Source organism: Triticum urartu, chromosome 5A (genome assembly GCF_056163025.1).
Source record: "Triticum urartu cultivar PI428250 chromosome 5A, HENAU_Tu73, whole genome shotgun sequence".
NCBI lineage: Eukaryota > Viridiplantae > Streptophyta > Magnoliopsida > Poales > Poaceae > Triticum > Triticum urartu.
Genome location: NC_141877.1, coordinates 588,648,930 through 588,660,534, shown reverse-complemented (window position 1 = coordinate 588,660,534; position 11,605 = coordinate 588,648,930). Strand labels below are relative to the sequence as shown.

The following is an 11,605-nucleotide window of genomic DNA, read 5'->3' as shown; positions in this document are numbered from 1 at the left end:
CCATTGGTCACCCCGAATGGCATCACACGAAACTGGAAATGGCCGTGATGAGTTTTAAAAGCCGTTTTCTCTTCATCCTCTGGTCGCATTCTAATCTAATGATACCCGGTAAATCCAACTTCGAGAAGAAGCGAGCTCCTGACAATTCGTCGAGCAATTCATCGATGATCGACAGCGGAAACTTGTTTTTGATCGTGATGTCATTGAGGCGACGATAATCGATGCAAAACCACCAAGTGTCATCTTTCTTTTTCACCAAAAGAACAGGAGCAGCAAAGGGGCTGATGCTCGTGGTGATCAAGCCAGCTTTCAGCATCTCTGCAACCTGACGTTCTATCTCATCCTTCTGCAAAGGGGAATAACGATAGGGGCGTACATTGGGAGGAGAAGCCCCTGGCTCCAAATGAATAGCATGATCGAAAACTCGATGCGGAGGAAGGGAGTTGGGTTCCTGGAAGACATCTGCAAATTCAGTCAGAAGAGCTTGCAAGGGTAGTGGAAGTTGCTCTGGTGGTAGCTGAGCAGATTCAGCAGACTGGATGACTGCGAGCGCCCAAACTTCATTACCCTGAATCCATTTGTATAACTGATCAGCCCTGATTTCAGTTAGAGAGGGTTCCCCTGGTGCACGTACACCTTGTAACTGAATGTTTGTCATGCCGTAGCGGAACTCCATCGTTTTCAGACCCTAGTGACAATTCATGGGACTGAATCACGCGAGCCAGTCGACACCCAAAACTGCATCGTAGGCCCCAACTCGAGCAGCCTCATGTCTGTTGAGAAAGTGTGTCCTTGACACCACCATTTCAATTGCGAAACTTGTTGAGTGGATTGTAGAGTGTCGCCATTAGCGACACGAACTGTTACTGACTCTGTTTCTTGCACAGTGCACCCAGCGCGCGCGGCAAATGCTGCGTTGACAAAAGTATGGGTGCTGCCGGAGTCCACCAATAGTAACATCACGTGGTTGCCAACGAGTGCCCGGAGACGCATGGTGCCCGCGGATTCTGTACCAGCTACTGCATGAACAGAGATTTGACAACATGCTGCCGGCTCGTCCAAATCATCATCCAACAGCACCAGCGCACGGATTGCATCGTCAGATAGAAGCTCACCATGGTCACCCACTTCGATGGTCAGAAGTTGTCCCACCTTATTACACTTGTGTTCCCGTGAGTACTTGTCGCCGCATTTGAAACAAAGGCCATTTGCGCGGCGAAATTCCCTGAGCTGACGCTCGCGGCCAAAATCATCTGGTCCCTGCTTGGCCCCGTCGTTGCGTGGCTGAACTGGCCCGGCGGCGACTACTGGTACTGGAAGTTGTGGTAGTGGCCGTGCATACACTGGTGGGCGCCCCCGCGGCCTGCTATGCTCTGCTTCCTCCTCCTGAATCCGGGCAAGAGCTGCTGCCCGAGAGACACTGGTGGGCGCGTGTTGGCGCACGCCCGTGCGAACCTCGTCACGAAGGCCTATGACGAACTGGGACACGAAGAACTTCTGGTTGAGTGAGGGATCCATGGCGATCAAGTGGTACATGATGGCCTCAAAAGCGTGCCGGTACTCTGTTACGGTGTCCGTGTGCTTGAGATGATGAAGATGATGCAGCAGGGCGTCAAACTCATCCTGACCAAACTCTGCCTGAACTGCAGCAGTGAACGCGTACTAGTCGCCAAGGCCATGGACACGCTTATGGGCTTGGCACCAGAGCGCGGCGTGCCCCTCCATGTACAACACCGTTGTGGACACCCACTGCTCCGGTGGTGTCTGATAGAGCTCGAAATAGGTGTGGCAAAGATTGAACCATAGCCGCGGTGCGTCGCCACTGAAACGAGGGAAGTCGTGCTTCGGCGGCTTGTGTCTGTAGTTGTCGCGCTCCTGGTATTCCTCCCGATGCAGTAGAGAAGGCTGGATCAGCGGAGGCCCTTTGTTCACCAGCATCGCTGCGGTGGATGCCGTCGAGGACTAAGTGGCCAGACGCGTCGCCGCTTCCGTGGCCTGCGTCCGCTTGACCGCATCCAGGTCGTCGCCAAACTCGATCACCTGAGTGCTCAAGTGTTGAACCTCTGTCGATAGCGACGAAAATTTGGTCAACAACTCCTCCAGCGTCTTTTGGATCCCCTCCATGGCCTGGAGCACAAACTTAGTCTGTGCGGACGGAGTGGATGATGGCGCCGTCGCTGCCGCCCCAAATCAAACCTACCCCACTCAGTATTTGGCGTCGGATCGCCGGAGCAATCCAACACCTTTCGCGGTGGATGTTACGGCCGGATCAAGGGATTGAGGTGCGGCGGCGGATCGTAACCAGTCTCTGATACCAAGTTGTAACAACCCTGCCGGATCGAAGCAAGAGGGAAAGGGGATCGGGAGAAATCAGATGAGCTTGAGGGAGAAGAAAGAGCAGGTGAGAGCTGGAAGAAGAAGATCGACTGAGGATTCAGAAATATTCTTTTCCAACGATGCCCCCACTCGGTGGTCACGCACACACACATATAGTTTGGCTGCTCATGGCCCCACTCGCCATACACACACTGCCTACCCATGGACTAGTCCGCTGTCACTGCCTGTGGGCCCTAGCCTTCCTCTTCTTCGTCTCGCACCGTGGGTGCCTCATTGTCCGCCTTCCTCTCTGGAGGGAAGGGCGTGACAGCGCTCTTTCCTTCTCTCTCGTTCACAGCATGCGCTATCCTTCTCGCTCAGAAATAACGGCCCATACGGCCCAATCTGACTCTAGCAAGGGAAGCCAGGGAAAAAGGCGCGAGATGCCACAGAAAAAGGGCGCTAGCAGCAGCCAGGAGTACAAAACGGCGCCAAAGTTTATCGGAAGGTGATCCGGCGGCCGGCTGGGACTACTGCTCTGCTCGTCTCGTCAATCTCAGTAAGTCCCCTTTCTCTGAAATCTAACACATGAATAAAACTCTAAAATTGATTGAACTTTCACCATGAGATTACTACAGAAATTGATCAAATTTCCCCTTTCTAATTGATCGGAATAAGCAACCTACAAGTTGATTGGAAGGAGTTCCCCAGCGCCCAACGGGAACGGCTGCTCTCCTCGTTAATCTCAGTAAGTCTCCATAGTCCTTTCTCTGACATCTAACATGTGAATAAAACACTGACTTTCACCATCAGATTACTTCAAATATCCCTTTTCTGATGGAAGAAGCAACCTCTTGAACTGTGATCGGGCATCCCTTTTCTGATGGAAGAAGCGGCCTGCTGAGCTCTAATTAGACATCCCTTTTTCTGATGGAAGAAGCAACTGAGATGGAAGAGGAGGCTAATACAGTGCATCATGATTCTAATTCCAATAAGTAATTTTCCTATCCAAATTGTCGCTACTCTTTGCTTATTCTCCTATAGAAATCTTTTTCCAGTACTATTAGCCCCAACATTTTGTATGCATGTCCACAAGTCTAATGTTCATGTTGCTTTTACATTACAGAGTTGTATTGCCTAGTTTGGTACCTCATGTTGGCACGGAATTCAAAGATTCAAATGAGGCTTGGGCATTATGGCTTACCTACAGTGGACAAAAAGGATTTGAGGTCAGAAAAAGGTACACAAACAAAAGGCCAACAGATGGCAAGGTCACATTGTGTAGATTTGTTTGTGAAAATGAGGGTCATCGAACACAAGACAAGAGGGATTATTTAACAAAATGCCCTTGAGCTGAAACTAGAACCGATTGTCAAGTCTACATGAATCTTAAAATGGATCGAAAGAAGGAAAATCTGAAAGTGTCTGAGTTGGTTTTGGAACACAATCACACACTACACCTACCAGAAACCTTACACCTAATGGTATCACAAAGGAAAAATTCAGAGTTGCAAGCATTTGAAATTGAAACGGCGAATGATGCAGGAATTGGGCCAAAAGCTGCACATGAATTGGCTAGTCTCCAAGTTGGTGGATCACTCAATCTTAGTTATACCCTCCGTGATCACAAGAACTACTTGCGTACCAAGTGCCAGCGAGAAATGGCATATGGTCAAGCAGGTAGCATGCTTAAATATTTTCAAGACAAAATTGCTGAAAACCCATCATTCCAATATGCATTGCAAATGGATTGTGAAGAACAAATAGCAAACATATTTTGGGCTGATGCAAAGATGATCATGGACTATGCACATTTTGGTGATGTTGTCAGTTTTGACACTACTTTTGGAACAAATAAGGAGAGCAGGCCCTTTGGTGTGTTTGTCGGTTTCAACCATTTTAGAGAAACTACAGTTTTTAATTCAATGATAACATTCATTTAAAATGCTGTTGTAGCTTCTCTCTTTTTACTCTGAAAACATTAGTACATCAAGACACAATACAAGCAGCAGAGCAGATGGCCCGCAGAAGCCTTGACGAGGTTGGCTTCGTGGCCTCGGCAGCTCAGCGGCGTCTACGGCGCCGGCTCCGCAGCTCCACGACCTCGATGGCTCTGACGCATCGCGCCCTGGACGAGGCAGCTGCTGGCTCCGCTGCCTCCACTGCTAGGCGGCCTGACACCTGGACGAAGCGGCGGCTGTCTGCCGCCTCCACGGCTAGGCGGCGTCCCGTCCTCCCGGAGCTGGTCTTCCCCGCTGGCGAACCCTAAGGCGAGGCGAGAGTTCCTTTTTTAACGAGACGAGAGCTGAGGCGATGAATCGATGGGTACCGTCCTGTTGGGCCGGATGGGCTGCTTGTGTTCGTGTGGAAACGAGCGAGAGAGAAGAAAAGAGCGCACCTCACAGCGAGTCGTCAGATCGCCAACGGACGGTGCAACGCGTACTACTTCCCTCGGCAGTAGATCGATCTAAGTCAGAGGATCTCGTTCCCTAAGTCCATCTCACACTATAGGTCCAGAAAGAGCAACGAAATCCTGCTAATTTCGTTAATATTCCGCATAGTATCAAAATCACTAGTTTTTTTAGGGGGAACTCACTAGTTGAGAAGTACTCCTTCCAAAGATCATTTTCACCTCCCCATGTTGCGACAAGTAGCACGCTGCATGTGCGCCACTTGTCAACCTGAGAGTTTTCCTTTTTTCGTAGATCTATTTATCCAAAACATTTTAACTCCTAACCTGTGCGTCCAAATCTCAAACCGTTTTCACCGTTGGATCCCTCACGTCATGTAACACCCTGGCTTTTGGCCCTTTTTTATTTATTGGTTTTCGCTCTGATTTTTCTTTGGAGTGGATCTGTGGCCTTACAAACTGGGAGATCATCATTATTTCTTCTTCCAAGTGGCTCATCATTCTCAAAACTTTCCCAAGATGATTCCATTTCCATTCTAGCCCAACCCTAAAATTCTTTTCTAAGGAATATTTCTTTTTCTATTAAAAGAATAACCATGTCTGCCCTAGGTTGTGAAGCAACCTATATTTCTGTCACTCTCAAAATTCCCAAATAATTCTCATAATCTAATTGGGTCATATGTTGCTAAAATATGCTCAAATATGCCCAAAATTTCCTTTCCTACCCCAAGAATAATTCCCCAATAATTATTCTTTATTTCTGTCCAGTGTGGCTTTCTGTGAAGGAAGTGCCACCTAGCCTTTCTTGATTGCTCCCAAACTTTTTGTGCAAGATATATCATCCAAATCATTGCCTCATACAAAAATTTGACTTTATTTTACTAGCCAATCTTCCTCAGCAATTTTTTAAAGTTTCTATCAGACAAAAGGCATTGTAAAGGAAGTACTAGCTAGGGGAATCCAAATGAGTAGAAATTTTGCACACTCCTTCATGTGCTCATATTTTTACACTCCTCCAATTTTCAACTCCATCCAATCATCTATGTGAGCACAGGACCAAATCTTTGTTTATGTCCAAATTTTCAGTTAGTTAAGCAAGTATATTTTATCTTGTTCCATTATGGCTGAAAATTTACCAAAGAATTATCCTACCCATATAACCTCGCTCCACCAATTTTGGGATCATTAAATCAAGCCAATATTTCTCTAGAATTATTTCAAGTTTCTGGACAAAGGGGATAGCTGTGAAGAAAGTACCATTTTGACTTGTCCATTTGGTATGAATTTTTTACAGCATCTTCATATGACCAAATAATTATGCCTTGCCAAATCTGAGCTCAAGTTGATACTCCATATGAGTGCATCATCCAAATCTCATTTCTGGACCAATTATGAAGTTACAAAGCAACCTTGTTGTTTTATGCTCCATTTCCCTCCAAATCTCCAGGATTATTGTCCTTCCTTAGATAAATCTCCCAGACATCAATTTTCATCCTTAGCTCTTCCCTGTTGATCACCAGTGCATAGCCAAGTTTGCTACAGCAAACTTCAAACGATCACTGCCATTTAACCACAATACCCTACATCAAGCCATAGCCTTATTAATGATTTATATTGGAGGACTATCAGCTAGACAATATTTTGGGTGCCAGAGAGCATTGAATGTCCCGGTTCACGTGGTGACTATGACGATGGCACACCTGTGCACGTGCTCTGCTCGCTGGGTCGCATGCAGAGCGTTGTTCGTGCTTCAGCCCCTCTTCCTTTCGTCGTCTTCGCATGTGTGACCTTGTCTAGCCGCTTCCTCTCGTCGTCTCCGTCTCCCTGGACCCCTCTTCCCCTCCGGAAACCTCCTCGTCGGCGCTCGCCGTCGCGCGCCCACGGGCGAACAGTGGCGGTTCGGCTTTAATGGCGCTCGTCTCTTCTTCCCCGTGCCCCCTTGGCTCCTCTGCCCCCGTGAGCTCCTCCCAGTTTCTCCCAGTCGCCTACCTCCGAGCTCGTGCGCGTGCACACGCATCCGCGGCTCCGGCCACGCGTCTGCGGCGACACCAGCTCAGCCATCCCCTCCTCGGGCTATTTAAGGCCACCCCGAGCTCACCCAGCTCCTCTCCTCTCTCTCCCCTACCCCTCCCTAGCCTCTCACCCGAGCGCTAGGGGCTCCCACGGGCGAACAGTGGCGGTTTGGCTTTAATGGCGCTCGTCTCTTCTTCCCCGTGCCCTCCTTGGCTCCTCTGCCCCCGTGAGCTCCTCCCTGTTCCTCCCCATCGCCTACCTCCGAGCTCGTACGCGTGCACACGCGTCCGCGGCTCCGTCCACGCGTCTGCGGCGACGCCAGCTCAGTCATCCCCTCCTCGGGCTATTTAAGGCCACCCGAGCTCACCCAACTCCTGTCCTCTCTCTCCCCTACCCCTCCCTAGCCTCTCACCCGAGCGCTAGGGGCTCCCACGGGCGAACAGTGGCGGTTCGGCTTTAATGGCGCTCGTCTATTCTTCATCGTGCCCCCTTGGCTCCTCTGCCCCCATGAGCTCCTCCCTGTTCCTCCCCGTCGCCTACCTCCGAGCTCGTGCGCCTGCACACGCGTCCGTGGCTCTGGCCACGCGTCTACGGCGACGCCAGCTCGGCCGTCCCCTCCTCGGGCTATTTAAGGCCACCTCGAGCTCACCCAGCTCCTCTCCTCTCTCCCCTACCCCTCCCTAGCCTCTCACCCGAGCGCTAGGGGCTCCACAGCCCGCCCATTGCCGCCATGGCCGCCGCTGCCCTCCAACAAAATTCGCGCCCACCAGAGCTCCTCCCTCCCTCTCTTCTTCACCATTTGAGCCCCCAAACTCCGGCGAAGCTCTTCCGAGTCATTCCTTAGTTTCCTCGCAGCCGGAGCGCACTGCCCCTCATCGTCCGACGTTGTCATCCGCAACTTCTCAGGCCGCCGTCGACTCGGCCCTCCTCGGAGTCCGCCATTGGCCTGGGTGGATGCAGTCCTCCATCCCGATCTCGCCGGTGTGCTAGGTGCCTTGAACGGTGGCCGGAGCCACCAGCAACCTTCGCCGGAGCCAGCGCCCTCTGCTCTGCCCCGTCGGGCACTGGAGAAGAAGACGACGACCCGCTACCCTGCGAGTGGGCCCCGCCTGTCGGCCTCTAGGCATTGAGCCGGGCCACCCGCTGACGTGTTCAAGTGAATGCGCATTTCAAGTAATACATTTTTGTGTACTAAAAGCGTAGTTCGATATGCCTTCTGCTAAGAATACGCTTTCATTACCGTGGAAACGTATTTCTGAAAATGCGCCTTCTGTTTCCAGCCACCGGCCGAGTCTGTTGATTTGTGAATGTTCACCCATTAGCAACAGAAAAGCACATATTTTTATTTGTTTTTCTACTTATGAACGAACGACCATATCTTTTTAACCGTGACTCCGATTGAGGTGATTCCAAAGCCCACTTCTTCGCCTCGTCAAGCCCGTTCTTTTGGTATCATTTTCATGATGTTGTCACATTCCGAAAATGACCATTATGACCTTACCCTTATTCAGCCCCCTTCGAGAGAGAACGTTTTCTGGCGATTCTTTCCGCGAGCTTCTCGCACTTCTTCCCGATGAATCCCTCCACCCCAGGCAAGCCACACCCTCCATTTGCATGATTGCAATGCAGCAATATGGTTTACTTATTTAAACTTGCTTAAAATTTGCATTAAATACATTTGGCTTGTTCATGGCATTTCTCGGAGTGGTATTCTGATCTTTTTATTGCCATGATCTTGCTTGGAGTTCTAGGACTAATATTTTGTAGCTTATGTGGGTGACATGTGGCCATTGGATTATTAGTGCCTTATATTATGATTATTTTCATGTCGATATCTGATATTATGCTTTGGAGTATTATATTGGATTTGATGCTATCATGTGGATCTTAGGTTAATATTTTCATCTCGTTATTGGATTAGTAGTATCTTGGTACTTGGATTCGTCATGATAGTAGTGATATGTTGCCCTCGGAGTATTTTGTTATGATGATATTATGCTTTGGATTAGTTGTTGGATATTGCTATGACTTGGATTACAAGTGATATGATATCGGAGCATCAGTTCTCGTAAGATATACTTTGGGGACAAATTTCGTCATTTCGTTAGTCAGGTGCCACCGAACCGGGATTTTCCAGTACAACCACATTTGCCTTTATGGGAAGGCCCTAATGTGGTCTATTCTCATGCCTCTCACCGGTGCCTCCAACGAGGGAAGGTTATGCGCGGGCACTACCTTGGCCGGGTAGGACGACATAAGCAGTGTGTGCCCGTTGTTGTTGTGATTGGTATATCTTTGTCCCCATTTGGGACCGTTTTTGTTTTTGCCACGACGGTGGCCGTTGGATGTCATTGGTTGACATCGGGGCCGCCAGGACTTAGACCAAAGGGGAGTTTGTCGGAGTGGCTGGGAGGGTGTGATGGCAATAGATCCATTTTGTTGGAATGTCGTTGGTCCACCCGAATGGGAGTGCGAGGCCATGGATTCCGTGGTGTGGGTACAGTGTGCTAACCTCTGCAGAGTGTGTGTGTTTAATCTATCGATAGCCGTGTCCTCGATCATGGGCACAATTCATACTAGGTCACACCGTTCGATCAACACTCACATGACGGAATGACTTATAGTTGATTTATATGTTGATAGTATTGTTAGTAGTAGCAGCTTGGCAGGATGCTGATGATGATGTTGGGATGATCTCGAGGGTGATCATTCAGTTTGTGATGTGGTCACGAGGTGATCATGTGGATATTTTGATCACGAGGTGATCATGTGGATGTTCTGATCACGAGGCGATCATGTGGATCACGAGGTGATCGAGATGATATATTACTTGGCCGGATAGCCAAGAGTGAGATGGTTATTGAGATTTGAGATGGTGGTTCAGCGGTAATTTTAGTAGTTTCATATCATGCTTAGTAGTTGTTGTCGCACCATAGTAGTTGTTAATTAATTAACCTATTTTATGCTATGTTGTTGTTTTGCCTTGATGCTTTTGGTTGTTGTGAGCTTGCAAGTACATTCAATGTACTAACCTGGCGTGTCATGCCAGATTGCAGGTGATGAAGTGATTGATTGATTGCTTGTCGAGATTACCGTTCATGCAAGCTAGATCGTGTCCCAGCCAGAGTCCTCGCGGAGTGGAGTTCACCACCTTCGTCGTTGTTCCGCTGCTAGACGTATTCCGCTGCTACGAGTTGTTCCGATGCTAGCATAGAGCAAGTGTAGTATCGCAGGCGTAGTGTCGCCGTGCTGATGTGATCCTTTTTAACATCAGACCCTTGTGTAGCGACCCGACCTCAAACGGTCAAGTCTCTGTGCTTCAGTGTCATCCCTGGATCGGTAATGCTGACACACACAGTACTCGAAGGATTTATAACAGAGTGGCAATCACACATTTATTACATTGAATGTCTCAAGAGAGAACTTATTACAATAAATATGTCTTAAGGCCATCTAATACGATAACAGTGGAAGGCTTGGAAGATAAAGTGAGTCCATCAACTCCAATGGCATGGCTGAGTGCATGACAACGACCTATCGCACCTTACTCCTCGTCTGAAAAGTCTGCAACATGATACGCTGCAGCCCGAAAACGGGTCATCACATGGAATATGCTGGCAATGTAACACAGGAGAGTAATGAACAGATAAAAGCTATCACTATATGCATATATGGCTGGTGGAGGCTGTATGGTTAATTTGTTTTGCGAAAAGCCAATTTTTCCCTACAACAAAGGAATATATTTTATTTAACTATCATGGTAGTTGAACAATATTGAGAAGGTTCCTCCAACTCAATCCCAATTAAAAGTAATTATCAACCCAACAAATTAATTTAGAGTGATGAGATCCATATGATAATCCAAGAACCAGATACTCAAGATGTCCATAACCGGGGACACGGCTAACCATGATTAGTTTGTACACACTACAGAGGTTTGCACACTTTTCCCCACAAAACTCGATCTCCTCCGTTGGATTTCTCGCACTACAGGGTGTTTGAGAAACGGATGACCGAGACACAATCTTTCAGAAGCACTTGCTCTTTACTCCGGGCAGACCGGTACACCTGCAATCCCCTACATCTGCTAGTCCATCTCTTCAAGAACTCACGCAACTTACTCAATTATGCCAGAGCCCATAATGGCTTGTGGCTGCACACGGAAGTTTCTAGCATGAATAATCTTATGATCCCTTTGAGTCTGGGTGGCGGACCGTAGGATGATCACACGGTACTCCGGGATATCCTAGGACAACACTGGATTCTCCAGGTTCCCACAAGCAATCCACCCAGATGTGTATTAAAGTTGCCACCTTAAGTTAAACCATTAATTAACAACTCACATCTGTCATGGATACACTCAACCCAAACCATGTCTACGTGCATAGCATGTCAATATAAGCATAACGTAGAAGTAACTCCCAAGGGTTTGATAATAAAACAGGTAATAGGTTATACCTCATTATCTACTTCCCAGACCCACATGTTAAGAGATCCTACTGATGCAATGTGTGAAGGTTGAAACTAATGCATAAAAACTAGGTGATAAAGGGGTATGATCAAAGTGTTACTTGCCTTGATGACGATCTGCAAATCCTAAAGACTCGTGGTAGTACGCTTCGCACTCCGGGTGTTCTATCGCAAACAAACAATAGAATACATAAGCAATCAAGCAAAGATGCACGGGTAAATCTCAAATAAGAAGATCTAACCGAAAAGTTCAACTGAAGAACTCCGGTTTGCAAAAAAAATCAAATCAAACAGAGCAACGAAACTCAAACTTCGAAAGAAACAAGATCCGATTGCTAATCTGGACTAAAGTCAAATTTTATAGTACCAAAATCTTGTTCAAGTTGGTTAAACAGA

The 11,605-nt window shown here is 48.1% G+C and overlaps 1 pseudogene; it reads right to left on the bottom strand.

Moving 5' to 3' along the window:
* Positions 1-712: 712 nt before the first annotated feature.
* LOC147973117 (uncharacterized) lies at positions 713-1,938 on the bottom strand (annotated as a pseudogene).
* Positions 1,939-11,605: the final 9,667 nt, after the last annotated feature.